This window comes from Entelurus aequoreus, linkage group LG06, assembly GCF_033978785.1.
Source record: "Entelurus aequoreus isolate RoL-2023_Sb linkage group LG06, RoL_Eaeq_v1.1, whole genome shotgun sequence".
NCBI lineage: Eukaryota > Metazoa > Chordata > Actinopteri > Syngnathiformes > Syngnathidae > Entelurus > Entelurus aequoreus.
The window spans coordinates 53,025,200-53,044,148 of record NC_084736.1 but is presented as its reverse complement, the minus strand read 5'-3'; the positions used below and the strand labels follow the sequence as shown (position 1 = coordinate 53,044,148).

At 36.7% G+C, this 18,949-nt stretch overlaps 1 protein-coding gene across 2 annotated transcripts in view; it reads right to left on the bottom strand.

Moving 5' to 3' along the window:
• The window catches only part of LOC133651598 (RCC1 and BTB domain-containing protein 2-like), a 309,454-nt gene that overhangs the window by 41,412 nt on the left and 249,093 nt on the right, over positions 1–18,949 (bottom strand). The window lies entirely within an intron of this gene.

Sequence of the window (18,949 nt, the reverse complement as noted above, 5' to 3'; positions counted from 1 at the left end):
CCAAATAGAGTCAAAGAGCCGTAGGCTATAGCGTACCCTATCATTAAGGTACTCAGAAATCATTATAAGGTTCTGTATGGTATTTAGCAAAAAAAATGGTATAACTTTAAAAAAATAAGATACTTGTCTTGTCTTTCCACATGACTGGAGTCTCAATGACTCCACTGAAGGACAAACAGCTACAAGCCATGGATGGCAAAAGGGAAACGTTGTTAATCAAGATAATGATGGATAGCTTTAAAGCCGACCCCTTGCTTTATAGAGATGAATGTACTCTACGGCCTCTTACTCAGCACTTTGGCCTTTCCCCATTCAATGAGCCTTTTATCACACAAACAACCTCACCTAGCCTATGATGGAGATTAGCAAATGCTATCTAGAAAATGGGAGCACACTAAAGCTTATCTATCAACGTTGAGCATTGCCACTCAGTAGGAGGGAAATGCATATCCAAAATATCCATATTCAGGGTTTTGTTTATTTATTTGTTTATTATAAGGCAGTTCCTCCATGAATGTGCAATGTCACGATTGCGCTGATTCAAACAAATTCAACCAAGTGTGCGCAGCCTTGCAACTTTGTCCAAAGCCCGAAAGTTTTCTGTACATTTTGGCCAATCAGCGTCATTTTCGCTGGTGGTGTTTCTTTGTTTGATTAAACTTAATCATTACTAAAAATGGTTACTTTAAAAATACAGTAATTTGACACATACTATGTGTATGTGCTTTTACTGCCATCTGGTTCTACTTTTGAATCTGTGTAGTATAAATACAGTATTAGTTTGCCAATGTTTGTTGAAATCATTTGCTTTATTAGGTTAAAGTACCAGTAGAGTGGAAAAAAGGTTGCCGCTATATTGAAGCAGTTATCATATATATCTGATTTAAGACACCAAAAGACTTCCAAAGTTAGTTAATAAAAAGATACGATCAAAATAGTATCAATCTCACGGAGATTCTGGAGCCATTTTGAGAGATAATGAAGAAGCCAGTCATGTGATCTGTGATGTAGAAGTAGCAACCACAGATCCCTTCCCCATCAACAACAATGCTATTCAAGCAGACTTTGTGAGAGCCAACAACGATTACTTTGGGAAAATTATGACCCAGAACCTTATATTTTTGAGCCCGAACACAAAGAGGATGAGCAAAAAGTTTTAGAAGCCGACTGCTAAACGTAAGAAGCTTTATTGTAACACGAGCATCAGTAGCATTGCTCGGTGCTAAACATACAAACTAACCACAATAGACCATAATAAAACACTTACTGTAACATTTCTACTCTTGCTGGGACGCCGACCGACGGGATGCTCGCATAATCCTGGTTAGATTAAATTTCAATCACAATCTTCACAAAGAGTTAGAAAAAGTTGCAGCAACTAGTGTCTTTTTTGCCATCTCCCCGTTGGATGTGAAAGTCGACCAGCCTTTCCGCCCATGGCAACATTTGTCGACTACCAGGTAAGAGATGCATGAATTATAATCTAGCATGAACTTTTAGCAAGTTTGAGACGAAGCAGAAGCAGCTGACGACTTAGTGTGTCAACAATAGCTGCGTAAGATAGCAATAGCTCACTGCTATCAACGGGCCGCAACGATATTGCTCATGTTTTTTAAATTTTTAGGTCATGACATGTAGATGGAATATTGTTGGCAGTTTCTGGATGTTTTTTAGAGAGTACAATGGGAACAATAGCGGACCTTCGATCTGTTGACTCAATTGTTAGCTATTTATTCATGAGTTCGAATGTATAAAAAAAGCCAAGCGTATGTGTTCTTGTCTTACATAACGATTGTGAATGATACAAGCCATATCTCTTTCCAATTTTTGTGTATTTCCAGTATGACTGAGCTGATAATATGATCTGAGTGCAGAAGTGTTACTACAGTGACATAGACTCTACGGAAATTGCCAAAGATATTCGGAGCGGAATATTCAAAATGGCCGACAGAGTTTGCGGCATTTTGTGATGTTTGTGATGTTCACATACTTGGAGAATTGATACAATTGGATATGGTTTAATGCAGGGGTCCCCAAACCTTTTGACCCGGGGGCAGTGTTTGTTTAAAAAAAGTTGGCGGCCCTATATATATATATATATATATATATATATATATATATATATATATATATATATATATATATGTATATATACACATTCCAAGTGTGATGATGTCACGTTATCTATGGGAAAATGCATTTTTAGACAATATGAATTGCCTGAGCGGCTAAGAGACACCGAGAGTAACAAGCGGTAGAAAATGGATTAGAAAGGACAGATTTTTAAAAATAATTTAAAAAAAAAATTAAAATAACAATAATAATATATATATATATATATATATATATATATATATATATATATATATATATATATATATATATATATATATATATATATATATATATATATATATATATATATATATATATAAATATTTTATTTTTTTTTTAACTTGGGACTTTCCCGTGTTAGTTTGGGGACCCCTGGTTTAATGGATACAATGAAACACATACGCATGTAAAGTCAACTTTTTTCCAATCTATTGGTACTTTAAGGTTCCAAGAAACACTTAGACACTGATAACAGTAATAATATTGATATCAACAAATAATAAAAACAAGCTTCAAAACAAAAATCTGCCACAAATTCAGACGATTTAGGTTGATACATACACAAAAAATGTCTGGAGGGACAGATAAGGGAAACAACAATATAGTTTCTCTTTAGCATCTAATTTTGTTAATTTATATTGTTAATGTTTATTTTTAATGCGTAAGGCACTTTACCTGCCAAGGCATTGGTGAATTTAGTGTGAACTTAAATTCCATTACCTGCAAGGAATTAATTGCTAAGTGAGCCCAGGAATTCTCCCCTGGGGACCTATACGTCCCCGCCACTGTCATCTGGCTAACTCTTCGGTCTAGACCGACTTGGAGTGCCATAATCCACCACGGGGATCAATAAACTGCACATAATTCAGCTCCAATAATGAGCTTTCACTTCGACACATGCGCCGGCCCACTTCTCAAGTAACTGGCAGGGGCGTAAAATGATAATGTAATTATTAAAAGGACAGACAAAATGACTAAGCACTTTCACACAATAGAGGGAGGGGGAGCCCAGCCTCAATTAGACACACTTAAAGCTATCATTGTTATTCGAGACAAAGCTAATCACGGAGAAGATATGCCGGCATCAATTTCAGCAGGTAATAGAATGACACTATAGCTGGCTGGCTGGCTCTCCCATTTCCCCAGGCTTATGATGTCATGGAGGCCGCCTTGCAGTCAAGTGTTAGGGGGCCGTCATTAGTCGAAGGCAATTTGTGTGGATTCATCCGCCAATCAGAGACGCGGTAAATTGGAATCGAGAAGCTAAAGGTTCTCATACCTAACAGTAACTGTGATAGCCAGCTGTCATTATACACCTGTATCTATTTTCCATTAGCTGTACGTGAATAATGCGGGGTAGATGTTCATTATTTGGGTCAACATTCTGGTATTCATTTTAGAACGATACAAAAGCCTGAAGCTAGGTGGCAGCAATGCTCAATATAATCAACAAACTCCCTGTTCTACCCAGATGTAGTAACAGACACCTTCATAACAATATATAATATGTTTTATATACACACTGCAAGTATATATATATATATATATATATATATATATATATATATATATATATATATATATATATATATATATATATATATATATATATATATAATGTAGTAACAGACACCTCCATAACAATATGTAATATGTACAATATACACACTGCAAGTATATATATTTAATGTAGTAACAGACACCTTCATAACAATATGTAATATGTTTTATATACACACTGCAATTATATATATAATGTAGTAACAGACACTTCCATAACAATATGTAATATGTACAATATACACACTGCAAGTATATATATAATGTAGTAACAGACACCTTCATAACAATATGTAATATGTACCATATACACACTGCAAGTATATATATAATGTAGTAACAGAAACATTCATAACAATATGTAATATGTTCAATATACACACTGCAAGTATATATATATATATATATATATATATATATATATATATATATATATATATATATATATATATATATATATATATATATATATATATATATATATATATATATATATATATATATATATATATATAAAATGTAGTAACAGACACCTTCATAACAATATGTAATATGTACAATATACACACTGCAATTATACAGTATATATAATGTAGTAACAGACACCTTCATAACAATATGTAGTATGTACAATATACACACTGCAAGTATATATATATAATGTATTAACAGACACCTTCAGAACAATATGTAATATGTTCAATATTTACCGTATTTTGATCATTTTAATCTGACTTCTTCCGCACATTGATTTCTGGTTTCATAGCAGCGCACGTCGGCCTTCCAGTGTGTTCCTACTTCCGGATACAAAACACTTATGTGTGTTCTAATCATGGCAGATTTGGTAACAAACAACGAAGACGACTATTTTCTGACAAATGAGAATTCACAACCTTATCTTTTTGAAGGTGAATGAACGAAAGGTGGACTACTGCTTCTAGAAGCGAGCACAAAGAAAGAGAGAGACGGTGGAGCAGACTGAAGCAGATCGAGAGAGGTGAAAGCGACACAAAGCTGCAAATGTGCAATTTGGAGACAAGCTATTTTGACATAAATGGAGTGCTTACCAGAAAAAAAACTGAAAAAATTTCCCTGGCCAGCTGGACCAAAGAGAGAACTGTCCATCGAGTGAGTTACACTTTATATTGATTATGATACACGCAGCATGTCATGTGTGTATCATTACAGACAACATACGCTGTATAGATAGCTGTATACAAACAAAACATGAAATGTGGGCTAACACTTTACAGATACTGTAATACAGTGGTTCTTAACCTTGTTGGAGGTACCGAACCCCACCAGTTTCATATGCGCATTCACCGAACCCTTCTTTAGTGGAAAAAAAAATAAAAACATTTCAAATTCAAGAAAAAGTTATATGTTTTTTTACTGGTGCACAAAATGAACCGAGCATGAACATCACCTTGTTCAAAGAACAAAACCAACACAGTGCATGAACTCACAACAAATTACACACCTTACACACATTACCATGAATTGATTAACGTGGACCCCGACTTAAACACGTTGAAAAACTTATTCGGGTGTTACCATTTAGTGGTCAATTGTACAGAATATGTACTGTACTGTGTAAACTGTACTTTTTCATATAATGTATTCTCTTCCTTTGCAATCTGCTAGTAAAAGTTTCAATCGATCAATCAAACAACCTGCAAATCAGATGGAAAATTAGAGGGAACATTGTTTGGGGGTATCCATAATACGCCGATAGGGAGAAGTTTTTATTTACACGATAAGTCGGATGTGTCTTTACATCCGTGGCGGAGGCTCCACCGAACCCCTGAGGCCGACTCACCGAACCCCTAGGGTTCGATCGAACCCAGGTTAAGAACCACTGCTGTAATATGATTGTTCATGTTTTTCAGTCAGTATAGGTTGGTGTTCTATCGCAGTGTTGTGCATTACAAACTCAGACACGCTTCGTGCTGACGTAAAAGCTAGCTTATCTCTTGCCGTAGTTATCTTCTACGGCTAATACCAAAGCACGCCGATGTGTTACTACACTAGAAAAATAAATCCTCGGTGTTTGCTCTTACAATAATACATTTTGTTACAGTTTGGTTATTATACAGGTTACGGAACGAAAATGACGTATTATTGACGGTTTTTGAAAATGTGTCTTTATATTCTTATCAGGGACAGAGCAGGAAAGGGCTAGGAATTAGTTTGCAGTACACAGAGCATGTAATCTGACTATAGATCGGGGTTCATATGGAAATGTCATTTTTTAAGACAGTTTAGTAGCCTTTGATTATTTTTTTTAAAACATTTTTTACTCATTGTAATTAATTTGCTTTCCTATTTTAGACAAACCATATTGCATGAATCCTTCATTGACAGTGTAGTTGTCCTTACAGTTTGTCTGCTGGTGACATTTTGCTGTGCAGCCTCAGTAATTACACACTAAACAAGAATCATGGCTGGCAGGAAACCCCACGTCACAAAGGTTACAGCACTTATACCGTGTAGTCTGCCTCCACATTTTATTGACTCTGGCTTTTGTACAAAAAAACCTGCCCATTTTAACAGTTTGGTGTAGATAATTATGAATTCACAGTTAACTGTGCACACGTCCCTGAGTCACTACACAACACAAGGTTGCAAGCTTTAAATGCCACAGTCCCCATTGAGGACTGACATTTGGATAGGATGGAGATAGCTGGAAGTGAATAACTACCTGTACGTCTACGGAGTGAAATATCAAGGGAAAGATAAAATTGCATAATTAGGTATGTTTGTGTGGGTCGGTTTTAAAAAGGCATATTGTTTACTCAGGGAAAATACCTGTTGCAAGATAATTACACTGGGTTTACAGTCCTGGTCTAATTAGTGTGACTCCTTTGTATGTTTCGGACCATAGGGCGCACCGGATTATAAGGCGCACTGGCGATGAGCGGGTCTATTCAGGTCTATTTCCATACAAAAGGAGCGCCAGATTATAAGGTGCATTAAAGGGGTCATATTATGATGTTTCTTTCTACATTAAAAACACTTCCTTGTGGTCTACATAACATGTAATGGTGGTTCTTTGGTCAAAATGTTGCATAGATTATTTTTAACAGACCATCTTCAAGCCGCTTTCTGACCGTCTCTTCAGGATACGCCGTTTTCTGGGCGGTCTTATTTACGTGGCTACACTTCGACAGCATCCTCTCCCCGCCATCTTTGTTGTACCATTAGCTTTTAGCACTTTTGTAGCGAATCTACTAACAGATGTAAGTTAGAACTGTAATTTCCGGTACTTATGCAGATCCCAAATACACATCAGCAGGTCCCAATAGGTAAGAAAAGTCGGTTTTGCTTAATATTGTGAAACACAACGCCAGAAAATATGTCTCCTCATAGGTGTCATTTTGGGGTCCTTATACACACACCATAATAATACCCGTACGTTGTACCACAGCACGTATGACTACAGTAGCTGTGATGCCCCGCGTTCCATCATAGCTTACTAAAGTTGTGTTTTGACAGATTTTTGTGTGTAATGTTCTATATTCTCAATGAAACTTCAAAGTTGTGGTGTTGCTTGCTTACAGCCACCTGCTTGTGTTATTTATTTAACAGGCGTCAACCTGCAGTCCACACATGTCTCTTATGTGTGACTGCCATCTACTGTTCACTGTCATAGGGGGGGGGGGGGGTTTCGCAGCTTACTGCGAGGTTTTTTCTCCCAGGACGCAAACGGACTATTCCGGACAGAACTTGAAGGTAGGAACATGATTTAATCTTGACTCTCAAATAGGTACAAACAAAAAGGTGCACAAGGCAAAGGCACAATTTAGCGCAGGAAACAAAAGCTAACACTTAGCATAAACTATGGACAGGGCAAAAACTCACTAACTGTGGCATGAACAAACAAAACTTACTTGGCAAGGCATGAAGCAAACACTTAGCATTAACTTGAAATCAGATATGAAAACTAGCAGCATAAACTAAGCATGAAACAAGCCAGGGGCGTCACTAGCCCTTAAGGACAGGGGGGGCTTAGCCCCCAGGAGATGCAGGATGCGAGCGAACATAGCGCACGAGCACAAAACTTCACAAACGGCTAACAAAGACTTAGAAATTATTCATTGTTATTATTATTATTTCAGTCCGTTTAGTTTCAATCTGTGTTCAGTACAACAACAAACATGGGTTTGCACAGTGACATTTTGTTTACAGCATCAACAAGAAACAATTACTTGCACGATCCTTCAAGATACACTGAAACACAATGAAAGTCATGGCATTATCCTCTATGTTATTAAAGGCCTACTGAAATGAAATGTTCTTATTTAAACGGGGATAGCAGATCCATTCTATGTGTCATACTTGATCATTTTGCGATATTGCCATATTTTTGCTGAAAGGATTTAGTAGAGAACATCGACGATAAAGTTTACAACTTTTGGTCGCTGATAAAAAAGCCTTGCCTGTACCAGAAGTAGCGTGACGTCACAGGTTGAAGGGCTCCTCACATTTGCACTTTTGCCAATGAAACAAGCAATCGCATGACACAAGCAATGATGCCAGGCCGACTGACAGGCAAAGACAGACTTAAATACTGGTCCCGAACATCAGAGTTAAAAGTTAAAAGTTAAAGTACCAATGATTGTCACACACACACTAGGTGCGGTGAAATCATCCTCTGCATTTGACCCATCACCCTCACCCCCTGGGAGGTGAGGGGAACAATGAGCAGCAGCGGTGGCCGTGCCCGGGAATCATTTTGGTGATTTAACCCCCAACTCCAACCCTTGATGCTGAGTGCCAAGCACGGAAGTAATGGGTCCCATTTTTATAGTCGTTGGTATGACTCGGCCGGGCTTTGAACTCACGACCTACCGATCTCAGGGCGGACACTCTAACCACTAGGCCACCAGAGGCAGGTGAAACTAATCAGTCACCATGGAAACTAAAATAAACAAGGATGTACAAAAACAGGAACTATTGCAGTCTTAAAACTAACAGAAAATAACAAAAACATAATCCAGACCACAAATCATGACATTCACACGTATCATGGACCAAACAAAACTGCTTCGAGGTCGGTATGCACAACCAGAATCAACACGTACATTGGACGCACCGGCTCAGAAGGCGCACTGTCGATTTTTGAGAAAATGGAATGACTTTATGTGCGCCTTTTTGTCCAAAAAAATACAGTCAACAAACATTGCCTATTTACCAAGACAATAGATGTTCTGTTGCTTCTGGTGCAACTTTGCATTGCCGCTTGTGCTACGGACAGCCTCCGCAGATGGCTGACAAGTGACGAAGGGATAGTCGGTTGAGGATGAGCAGTAGCACGTGGCATTTTCTACATTAAAAACACTTCCTTGTGGTCTACATAACATGTAATGGTGGTTCTTTGGTCAAAATGTTACATACAGTATATTATGTTTTACAGACCATCTTCAAGCCGCTTTCTGACCGTTTCTTCAGGAGGCGTCGTTTTGTGGGCGGTCTTATTTACGTGGCTCCTTTGTTGTACCGTCATCTTTTAGCACTTTTGTAGCGAATCTACTAACAGATATAAGTTAGAACTGTAATTTCCGGGACTTATGCAGATCCCAAATACACATCAACAGGTACCAATAGTTAAGAAAAGTTGGTTTTGCTTAATATTGTAAAACAAAACGCCAGAAGATATGTCTCCTAATAAGTGTCATTTAATACCCGTACGTTGTACCACAGCACATATGACTACGGTAGCTGTAATGGCCTGTGTTCCATCATAGCTTACCAAAGTTGTTTTGACAGATTTTTGAGCGCTGTGTGTAATGTTCTATATTCTCAATGGAAATTCAAAGGTGTGGTGTTGCTTGCTTACAGTCACCTGCTTGCGTCATTTTTTGAACAGGCGTCAACCTGCAGTCCACACGTGTCTCTTATGTGTGACTGCCATCTACTGTTCACACGTATTATGTACCAAACAAAACTGCTTCGAGGTCGGTAAGCACAACCAGAATTAACACGTACATTAGGCGCACCGGCTCAGAAGGCGCACTGTCGATTTTTGAGAAAATTGAATGATTTTAAGTGCACCTTATTGTCCAAAAAAATACAGTCAACAAACATTGCATATTTACCAAGACAATAGATGTTCTGTTGCTTCTGGTGCAACTTTGCATTTCCGCTTGTGCTACAGACAGCCTCCGCAGATGGCTCACAAGTGACAAAGGGATACTCGGTTGAGGATGAGCAGTAATGAGTAGCACGTGGCTTTTACGAGGCAATTTCAGGCGGCCTCTCACGACGCAAAAAGCTGCAATCACAACTGGACCATCTGCAAACGCGGCAGATTACCATAATTGGTGTACATGACACGCTTATGGAGAGCGGTTTTACTCACTATTCTTCACTCTTAACAAGAGGAGCTGAGGAGATACACTGTTGATTAGATGCAGATAGCGGGATCACGCAGCAGGAGTTGAAGACTTGTGGGAAATGAATGAATTGACAATTAGAGCGTAGTGGAAAAACCAGGTGTGAGGGGCCAGAGTGCAAGTCGGCCAGCGCACCATGAATGCACACACCTTCTCCACACCTGCAACTAGGGCTGAGGTGATTGACAGGCCAGCCGTCTTGTCAGACAGCTCACAGACAGTATGCAGGCCACACTCCGACCTCTTCCAGCTGCTCCACCAGAATAAATTGAACTTGATAAGAATTAATCTCATGCAACTACTTGCAATTTGCAAATATGATAGACAACAAGCCAGGGAATTTGCCTCGCTTGTACTCTAGCTGTAAACAAGCACACATTTCAGTGAAGTTGGAGGTACGGACCGCTTTGTTGACTTCCGATTTCTGTATGTGTGCCTTATACTCGAAGTAGTTTCTTTATTTAAAGAATAAATTGCTTTAATGAAAAAAAAAACATTACGACTTACGAGTGCCCCAACTAACAAATGTTTTGAGATACAAGTTTGCTTCTCTGCTAATTGTTATGCTTTCAGTTGCAGGCAAAGAAGATTTGTTATGAGACTCCCTGCCATTAGTTGGCGAAGCAAATGCCACAGTGAACCCGGTAATATCCGCCCAAAGCGTCATGTCTTGCTTAGAGATCTGTCATGATCCATTGCCCGAATCATGTTTTGTTTAGTTTTTGACTCCCTCAGTTCTGTTTTCAGCACCCCTGGGTTTGTGTTTTAGTTGTCATGGGTGCTGATTAGTTTCACCTGCCTCTGATTAGTGTTCTAGACGCTCACCTGCTCCTGGACACTAATCAGAGAGCTACTTATTCCTGTTTTTCGCCACACACTGTCTGGTTGTCTTGTTTGCGTTACACAACAGTTACGTTTGATGATTTCTTACTTCTTTGCTCACGATTCCTGTGCTAAGTTTTGTCTTAGCTCCCCGTGCGATCAGCTTTTTTTTGTATCTCGTCTTTTGGTATTTTGAATGATTTATGAGGAATACATCATTTCCTTACCTGCATATTGCCTCCAGAGTTCCTGCTGCATCTTGGGAGAACGATCCGCGCAGTAAAATGGGACCCAAGCGTGACAAAATCTACGTAATGTTGTTTTCAAACCATTGGAAATAATGAGTGTGAAGGACAGTGCTGAGAAGAACAAGAACATATAGCTTTAAAAAATAAATAAATCATCAAAATCATGCCCGACTTGGCGAAGCAGTTTGAGCGTATTGGAGTGCTTTTCTGCACAATTCGAAAGAAGGAGTGGTCATAATTAGAGATCGATATGTTTTTTTTCCAGGGCCGATACTGCTTATTAGTAGTCAAGGAGATTAATAACTGATATTTAGAGCTGATATTTAATTGCAGTGAAAGTTTGATAATAGTATACATCATTAAACACCATGCAAAGGCTTTGAATTGTTGTTTTTTTTGTTTTTTGTTTTTTTTCCAGGAAATATCGAACCAGTAATAATGTTTTATGTAAGACCTTTAATATGTGTGTCTAAGAGAAGCATTCATCCATCCATCCATTTTCTACCGCATGTCCCTTTTGGGGTCGCGGGGGGTGCTGGAGCCTATCTCTGCTGCATTCGGGCGGAAGGCAGGGTACACCATGGACAAGTCGCCACCTCATCACATGGCCAACATAGTAAGACAGACAACATTCACACTCACATTTACACAGTAGGGCAGTGGTTCTTAACCTGGGTTCGATCGAACCCTAGGGGTTCGGTGAGTCGGCCTCAAGGGTTCGGCGGAGCCTCCACCACGGAGGTAAAGACACATCCGACTTATCGTGTAAATAAAGACTTCTCCCTATCGGCGTATTATGGATACCCCCAAACAATGTTCCCTCTAATTTTCCATCTGATTTGCAGATTTTTTGATTGATTGATTGAAACTTTTACTAGTAGATTGCAAAGGAAGAGAATACATTATATGAAACAGTACAGTTTACACAGTACAGTACATATTCCGTACAATTGACCACTAAATGGCAACACCCGAATAAATTTTTCAACTTGTTTAAGTCGGGGCCCACGTTAATCAATTCATGGTAATGTGTGTAAGGTGTGTAATTTGTTGTGAGTTCATGCACTGTGTTAGTTTTGTTCTTTGAACAAGGTGATTTTCATGCACGGTTCATTTTGTGCACCAGTAAAAAAACATATAACCTTTTCTTGAATTTGAAAAAAAAAAACATTTTATTTTTCACTAAAGAAGGGTTCGGTGAATGCACATATGAAACTGGTGGGGTTCGGTACCTCCAACAAGATTAAGAACCACTGCAGGTTAAGAACCTTTTTTTTGTTTTTGTTTTTTTCATAAAGAAATACAATCATGTGTGCTTACGGACTGTATTCCTGCAGACTGTATTGATCTATATTGATATATAATGTATATATTGTGTTTTTTATGTTGATTTAATAAAAAAAAAAATTAAAAATAAAAATTTTAAATTAAATTTTTTATTTTTTTATTTCTTGCGCGGCCCGGTACCAATCGGTCGGGCCGCGGCCCGGTGGTTGGGGACCACTGTCTTAAAGCACCTCTTACTGAGCAGCATGTCAGTGTTATAACTTCACCTTTATCTTTAGTTTTTAAGCCAAAATGCGTCAACTCTCCCTTTTCTGTCTACACACTGTGTCTGCTTGTAAGTACTCTGTGATTGTGCGCTGCCGAACATGCTCATCTGCTCGTAAAACCAGCAATGTCACAGCGTGACAGCGGCGCGCCGTCATGCCTGTTAAAGAAAAAAGACAACCGGTACTTTTTAGAGGCGGTATAGTACCGATTATGATTCATTAATATAGTGGTACTTTACTAGTACCGGTATACCGGTAATATATATACATATGCAGTCGCGATCAAAAGTTTACATACACTTGTAAAGAACATAACGTCATGGCTGTCTTGAGTTTCCAATAATTTCTACAACTCTTATTTTTTTGTGATAGAGTGATTGGAACACATACTTGTTGGCCACAAAAACATTCATGAAGTTTGGTTCTTTTATGAATTTATTATGGCTCTACTGAAAATGTGACCAAATCTGCTGGGTCAAAAGTATACATACAGCAATGTTAATATTTGCTTACATGTCCCTTGGCAAGTTTCACTGCAATAAGGCGCTTTTGGTAGCCATCCACAAGCTTCTGGTTGAATTTTTGACCACTCCTCTTGACAAAATTGGTGCAGTTCGGCTAAATGTGTTGGTTTTCTGACATGGACTTGTTTCTTCAGCATTGTCCACATTAAGTCAGGACTTTGGGAAGGCCATTCTAAAACCTTAATTCTAGCCTGACCCTTGACCACTTTTGACGTGTGTTTGGGTTTATTGTCCTGTTGGAACACCCAACTGCGCCCAAGACCCAACCTCCGGGCTGATGATTTTAGGTTGTCCTGGCCCAGAGCATAATACAACCGCCACCATGCTTGACGGTAGGGATGGTGGCCTCACCTTTTCTCCTCCAAACATATTGCTGGGTATTGTGGCCAAACAGCTCAATTTTTGTTTCATCTGACATAACATGGACAAAGATAAAACCTTCTGGAGGAAAGATCTGTGGTCAGATGAAACAAAAATTGAGCTGTTTGGCCTGTTTTGCTGCCAATGGAACTGGTGCTTTAAATGGGACAATGAAAAAGGAGGATTACCTCCAAATTCTTCAGGACAATCTAAAATCATCAGCCCGGAGGTTGGGTCTTGGAAACTCAAGACAGCCATGACATTATGTTATTTACAAGTGTATGTAAACTTTTGATCGCGACTGTATGTATATACACATACTTTTTTTTTAATCAGTTGACGTTCCTTAGGGCCGATATATCCTGTTCTGAAACGGTTCTATTATAATGTAAATCATTTTACAACAAGATTATGTTGTGAAATATATCCTTATCGCCTACAATGTATATCCCAATGTGAAATTTAGGCCATGATGTCAATCCCTATTCAGGAGAATTCTGGTTTTGAATATTTTATATTTTCAGATCGTAATTACAAATGTATTGGTATAACTCCACTTATTAAAATACATCATGAATCAAATCTGTAGAGAAAATAAGATTATCGGATTTATTATTATAATTGATGTATTCAGATTTGCAGTGACAAGGAAGTAAATGCATTTCGACCGTAAAGACATGACATGTGCAAACTGCATTTATTTTTAAACATGCACCTTATTGTTTTACACAGAGCCAGGACATCGCAGCTTAAAGAATAAATTGGCTAATTCAATTAAAGCGCTTTGCTATAAGACACATACGTGATGGAGAAGGACTGTAACCCAGGCCTGAACTCCATGAACCCCCCACCCCCCTACCATCACATTGCTTGCCTGACAAATGGATAGCGGAGTATAATTGAAACACATTGCTGCCAGCGTAGGTCAATAACATCGCTCTCTCCGCTCACCAGCACCAGATTAACAGACTCTATTTTATCTTCCACAGCCTGTCCCAGCTTGACAGAAGGGAAGCATCAACTGCTTATCCATAAAGGAGGCCGCTTATCTGGAAAATAAACAAATACATTAAGTGCAACTGCTGGCTGTCTGTCCAAACAGTTAAGGGCTACTTAGTTTAAGGCAAACATGTGGGCAGTGTTTTATTTAACACATCATCATACGGGATGGAGCACTGCTGTCACTCGGAAAAGTCGACACAGACTGTCCAAGTGTCACCGGGGCCACGTTCAGGATTATCGGGATTAATGTGTGAAACAAAAACAAAACAATCCATCTCCACGCAGTCAATCCCAGGAAAATTAACCTTCCTTTTTTTCCGACGTCAATCAATGGCAAGTTGTTTGTCTCCAAACAAGGACAAACAAAAAAGTGATTGCGCTAAATACCATTTCAATAAAACCGCCAACACTGGAGATATATAATGGGAATCCATCATTGTTTAAGTATGACAAACACTGAGGATTAATTAGCTTAAGCACAAGTGTAATGTGAAGCTAAAATGGACAATTATATGTATTTAGGCATTAAGTATATCACATCTGCGAGCTGAAATACAAACAAACGGGGAAAAGAAGGGTTTGGGATCAAGGGTAAGTAAAGGGTATCCTCATCCCCTACACAATTTATATTATTGTATAAAATAGTTTATTTGAAATGTCATCTAGTTCAGTCCTTGGTTTAGGGGGGTAGGATTTCCACTTCAAAATTGTAACAGTGGGAATTTAGATTGAGAGAGGGGAACATTTTGGAGATTTTGGAACTTGATCTATCTCTGAGTTAGAAGAGTCAAACTGTTAAGAGTGTGAATATATTGGCACCTAACGATTTGATCCGATTACGATTCTAAAGGTGAGAATTACATTCAGAATCGATTCTCGATTCAATACGATTCACCATTTAAAGCAATTATTGCAACATATTATTTGGAATAATATTTATGATGAAACCTTTTCAAAACAGGTTATAGGTTATAAAAGCCCCTTATGGTTGTATGGAGATGGCCAAAAAGTGTCATCCTAAAAATGTATTATTCTAAAAAAAAAAAAACAAGTATATATATATATATATATATATATATATATATATATATATATATATATATATATATATATATATATATATATATATATATATATATATATATATATATATATATATATATATATATATATATATATATACATATAATAGTACAGACCAAATGATTTTCATGACTATTTACATTGTAGATTGTCACTGAAGGTATCAACACTATGAATGAACACATGTGGAGTTATGTACTTAACAAAAAAAGGTGAAATAACTCAAAACATTTTTTATATTCTAGTTTCTTCAAAATAGCCACCCTTTGCTCTGATTACTGCTTTGCACACTCTTGACATTCTCTCGATGAGCTTCAAGCACACCTGTGAAGTGAAAACCATTTCAGGTGACTACCTCTTGAAGCTCATCGAGAGAATGCCAAGGGTGTGCAAAGCAGTAATCAGAGCAAAGGGTGGCTATTTTGAAGAAACTAGAATATACAACATGTTTTAGTTATTTCACTTCTTTTTGTTAAGTACATAACTCCACATGTGTTCATTCATAGTTTTGATGCCTTCAGTGACAATCTACAATGTAAATAGTCATGAAAAAAAAGATAACACATTAAATGAGAAGGTATGTCCAAACTTTTGGCCTGTATGTATATATATATATATATATATATATATATATATATATATATATATATATATATATATATATATATATATATATATATATATATATATATATATATATATATATATATATATATATATATGTATATATATATATATATATATATATATATATATATATATATATATATATATATATATACATATATATATATAAATATATATATATATATATATATAAATATATATATATATATATATATATATATATATATATATATATATATATATATATATATATATATATACATATATATATATATATTTAAAAAACAATTATATATATATATATATATATATATATATATATATATATATATATATAAAACAATTATATATATATATATATAATTGTTTTTTAAATATATATATATATATATATATATATATATATATATATATATATATATATATATATATATATATATATATATATATATATATATATTTAAAAAACAATTATATATATATATATATATATATATATGTATACAAAAATTGTGTTTTTGTTTTGTTTTGAACTCCATTTTTGAAAATGATGAATCAAATTACAATCGGAATGAATAACAATCAAACTTTTTTGTGCACCTCTTCCGCCTTAAATTAAGGTAAATTAAGACAGTGCTTCTCAAATATTTTCCGTTAAGCTCCCCATTAGAAAGAAGAAAATATTTTGCGCCCCCCACTCTCCACCATGACTATAAATAGTATTATTCCAATCAATCAATCAATGTTTATTTATATAGCCCTAAATCACAAGTGTCTCAAAGGGCTGCACAAGCCACAACGACATCCTCGGTACAGAGCCCATATAAGGGCAAGGAAAAACTCACCCCAGTGGGACGTCGATGTGAATGACTATGAGAAACCTTGGAGAGGACCGCATATGTGGGTAACCCCCCCCCCCCCTCTAGGGGAGACACGAAAGCAATGGATGTCGAGTTGGTCTGACATAATATTGTGAAAGTCCAGTCCATAGTGGATCCAACATATCAGAAGCATTTAAGTCCCATCTTATTTTTTGTCCTTAAAATTGTAATAACTAAACCTCTGCATAAAATTGTAAGTTTATTAACGTTAAAGGAAACAACAGACCGGCCTTTCCTCCTCTCCCACCGTGGTTACAGTGAAGCCAAGTGCTACTTACACTTCATCATACTCTGGAGCCCACCCCACCATTTGAGAAGGACTGAATTAAGTAAAACTGAGCATACACTACCGTTCAAAAGTTTGGGGTCACCCAAACAATTTTGTGGAATAGCCTTCATTTCTAAGAATAAGAATAGACTGTCGAGTTTCAGATGAAAGTTCTCTTTTTCTGGCCATTTTGAGCGTTTAATTGACCCCACAAATGTGATGCTCCAGAAACTCAATCTGCTCAAAGGACGGTCAGTTTTGTAGCTTCTGTAACGAGCTAAACTGTTTTCAGATGTGTGAACATGATTGCACAAGGGTTTTCTAATCATCGATTAGCCTTCTGAGCCAATGAGCAAACATATTGTACCATTAGAACACTGGAGTGATAGTTGCTGGAAATGGGCCTCTATACACCTATGTAGATGTTGCACCAAAAACCAGACATTTACAGCTAGAATAGTAATTTACCACATTAGCAATGTATAGAGTGTATTTCTTTAAAGTTAAGACTAGTTTAAAGTTATCTTCATTGAAAAGTACAGTGCTTTTCCTTCAAAAATAAGGACATTTCAATGTGACCCCAAACTTTTGAACGGTAGTGTATATACCTTGTTTATTTGGATCATTCATTGGCATATGTCGGGCTGCAGCTATTCATTATCCGAGTAATGTAAACATTATTGTGTGCAATTAATCAAGTAATTGGATTAAAAAAACACTTCTTAGCCTTAATGCGTATTTCAGGGAACATATTTACAATAATTTAAAAAAAATTCTGCTTGCCATTATCATAATTTTTCCCACATGATCAACATTGTATAGTTAACACATATGCATTAATAGAGAAAAAAAACTATCTCCATAACTACACATATTACGGCACCCACACACCACGACTGTCATGCAAAAACTATGTCCACATATTTAAAGTTCCGACGACTCCATGCAGTCCAAATTGTTGCTCACTTTAAAGCATCCACACACAGCACCAGCATTTCAAAACAAGGATGAGGTGATACAAAATAAAATGCAGATAAATAAATGTCTGTAGGGCAGCATAGCATAAAGTTATGGGACAAGTTTCACTTTTTTTTATTTTTTCTCATTGCACATAACTGTGGTGCGTTCAAGGACCCTTGATTAAAGTTAAAAACATAGGCGCCGCTAGTTTTCAAAGAAGGGGGAGACTAAAATGTAACAATATAATCATGGTAATAAAGATGTGTTATTATGATTTGTATTATCTACTAATGATAATACCACATAAATCAGATAATCTCTACTTTAAACTATGAAGTAGATGGAAACTTGACATATTAATAATCATATTTAAGTGAATAATGACAGATAATGTGATTAGTTCAGTTCATATGCTGGCCACTTTATATTGAATTTATTATCACTTTTTAGTAAAAAAAAAAAAAAACTTTTTATCTAGATATGATTTAGATATGTTAATCGCATTTTTGAAAGGGTCAAAAACCTACGTAAAGTTTGTTTTCAACCAAATT